General features: G+C 46.0%; 1 pseudogene; it reads right to left on the bottom strand.

Moving 5' to 3' along the window:
* Positions 1 to 464: 464 nt before the first annotated feature.
* LOC107531426 (endoplasmic reticulum-Golgi intermediate compartment protein 1 pseudogene) lies at positions 465 to 1,509 on the bottom strand (annotated as a pseudogene).
* Between the last annotated feature and the right edge of the window lie 1,764 nt (positions 1,510 to 3,273).

Below are 3,273 nucleotides of genomic sequence, written 5' to 3'. Positions count from 1 at the left end.
CCCTCGGGGGCCTGAAGGGTGGACATCCAGGTCGGGGAAGGGTGGGTCTGTTTTGCTCCCCCACCTAAGACCTTGGGACTGCTGGTGGCCAGCTGGAAGAGGCCGAGACATGATTATTTTAGGGTTGCTGAGAAAGATGCGCCCCGTCTGGACAAAAGTGCACAAACCGTGTCTGGTTCTCAGAGGATGGCTTCCCAGCTGAGAGACTGTCAAAGCCTGGATTCTGGGCTGGTCCCGCAAGAGGGAAGGGACTCTAGCCCTCCCAGTAGTGGTCCCCAACATCCCCTAGTACCCCTTGTCTGACTCTGGTCTTGGGGCTCCCCAGGGGAAGGGGCACCACACCTTCAGGCAGCGCAATTTGTCTAAAATGAAACATGGGGAAAAGAGGTAGCTGCAAAATGGGAAGCTGCCCCCAGCCCCCAGCCCCCCCTCCCCAACTTCAGGATGCAACCACATCCTGGGCCAGGCAGAGGGCAGGAGGAGCCAGGGCGCTGGAGGAGGGGGTTAGGGGTCTCCCTGAGTCCTTCGCCGGGGGTGGGGGACCAGGCAGGTCATCAGTGCATCTTGCCCAACTGAATCTTCTTCCAGGCCTCCGGGGCTGTGAAGATGCTTGAATCCAGAATGCTGACAATGGTGAAGGTCCCGCCGATGACAGCCCAGATCGCGGCGATGAACCTGTACACAGGCTGCGATCTCTCAGTGTACTCGACGGTGATGGGCCTGAGGTCGTATCGCAAGCAGATGGCAGGGATGATGCGGCCCGTGTGGCTGTAGGCGATGTACTCCTTGCTGGCCACCATGTACCGCTGCTTGCCACTCTTGTCTTCGTAAACCATGGGCATGATCTTTAGGATGTAGTTGTGGGAGGCGAGCAGTTGGACGTGAGTCTTGCTGCTCCCTCGAGAGCATCGAAGGCTCCGTGGACGTTCTGGACCTGCAGTGTGTCCCCAAAGGAGAGCCTGTGGATGACATGGGTTGGGGTTCTGTGGCTGGGCTGTGGCACTGTGTGTGGACACGTGGAAGTTGCCGAGGACCTTGTTGATGCTGAACTGGCCCTCAAGGCGGCAGCCGGCCCCTTTGTTCAACAGGATCTTCATGGAGCTGTCGATGTGACCCACTTCATGCCTGCCCATCTCACCCTGGACGTCGAGCCCGACCAATTCACAGTGCACATTGGGTAAACTGGTGTTCAGGCTCACGTTGATTTTGCCCCCTCTGTCCTTGACCAGGTCATCAACGTACAGCTCGTTCACGCTCTCCCACCCGGGAGGCAGGACGCGAGCATCACTGAGGGACTGTCTGTTAAGTCTCTTTAGATTCTATTAATTGAGAGCAATTGCCCCCAGCACTACCACCCTTGTTTTCTTTACTTCTTATGACACTGATTTTAAGATTCCAAGTCAGCTGTCTTGTAGAATAGCCCACATTCTGGATTTGTCTGATGGTTTCCTCACATTTAGATTCAAGATACCTTTAAGTTACCTCTTTGTCATTTTGACATAAACCCATTGGTCTCTGAGACATTTGTTTCTTTCTGACACAAATATTCTAGATTCACTTTATTCTTATATCGCCCCAGATTCTGAATCAACCAGTTCTCTCAAGAACTCTATTTCCATTGAGTGGGGCATGGTATTTGGAAACAAAGACGTGGGTGTTAGATGTGCTCATTGTTTCTAGGGTGTCATTGCTATTAGGCTCTAATATTGGACAAGCTAATATAAATAAATATATATTTTAAGTGAGTACATACTGATATTACAATTCTAATTTAACTCCACAAGATTCTTTTTTATTTTTTCCCACATTTTCATGCTTCCCAAGACATCAATGGATTTATTTGCTCTATATCTTACAATATATAAAAATAGTTTCAGGATTATGAGACTAATAGAACTATAATTAGCAAACATAGTAGGTAAACTTTAAGATCTCTGTGCAGACCTTAGACCATATCCCCCACCAGGAATGTGCAGTCAGAATTCTGAATCAAAAAGTTTCTTGAAATTAATTTTTATCTGATTATATTTCAATTTGATATATACGGCTAGGTTAATTTGCTTCTGTTTACAGTTGTTGCTTGGTATCCATGAGGGTTTGGTTCCAGAATCCACATCAGATAACTGAAATCTGCAGATGCTCAAGTCACTTATAGAAAATGGAGTGGTATTTGCATATAACCTATGTGCATCCTTCCATATACAGCCATACCTTATTTCATTGCACTTCATAGACTTTTTTTTGTTTTTTACAAATTGAAGGTTTGTAGCAACCCTGCATCCAGTAAGTCTATGGGTGCCTTTTTTTCCTAACAGTATTTGCTCACTTTGTGGCTCCGTTACATTTTGATAATTCTTACAATATTTCAAACTTTTTCATATTATATTTGTTATGATGATCTGTGATCAACGATCTCTGATGTTACTATTGCAATTATGTTGGGATGCCACAAACTGGGCCACATAAGATGGCAAAGTTAACTGATAAGTGTTGGGTGTGTTCTGACTGCTCCACTGACCAGCCTTCCCCCATTTCTCTCCCTCTATGTGAGCCACCCTATTCCCTGAGACACAACAATATTGAAATTAGGCCAATTACTAATCCTACAATGGTCTTTAAGTGTTCAAGTGAGAGGAAGAGTTGCATGTCTCTCACTTGAAATCAAAAGCTAGAAATGATTTAGTAAGGAAGGGATGTCCAAAGCTGAGACAGGCTGAGAGCCAGTCAGCCAAGCTGTGACTGCAAAGGAAAAGTTTTTCAGGAAATTAAAAGTGCTACTCCAGTGAACACAAAAATGATAAGATAGTGAAACAGCCTTATTGCTGATAAGGAAAGGTGTTCTGGATAGAAGATTAAACCAGCCACAGCATTCCCTTAAGACAAAGTCTAATCCAGAGCAAGGCCCTAATACTCTTCAATTCTCTGAAGGCTTAGAGAGGTGAGGAAGCTGCAGAAGAAAAGTTTGAAGCCAGCAGAGGTTGGTTCATGAGGTGTAAGGAAAGTAGGAGTCTCCAAAACATAGAAGTGCTGGTGAAGCAGCAGGTGCTGATGGAGAAGCTGCAGCAAGCTACCCCGAAGGTCCAGCTAAGATAACTAATGAAGGTGGCTGCACTCAACAATAGATTTTCAATGTGGACAAATCTGCCTTTTCACGCCTGCTAACACAGCACCCGTTATGCACCCTATGGATGAAGGAGTAATTTGAATTTTCAAGTCTTATTACTTAAGAAATACACTTTGTAAGGCTATAGTTCCCATAGGTTGCGATTCCCC

Source organism: Miniopterus natalensis, chromosome 12, assembly GCF_054644295.1.
Source record: "Miniopterus natalensis isolate mMinNat1 chromosome 12, mMinNat1.hap1, whole genome shotgun sequence".
In the NCBI taxonomy this organism is placed as follows: domain Eukaryota; kingdom Metazoa; phylum Chordata; class Mammalia; order Chiroptera; family Miniopteridae; genus Miniopterus; species Miniopterus natalensis.
The sequence above is the reverse complement of the archived record's forward strand: the minus strand, read 5'-3'. Positions and strand labels throughout refer to the sequence as shown.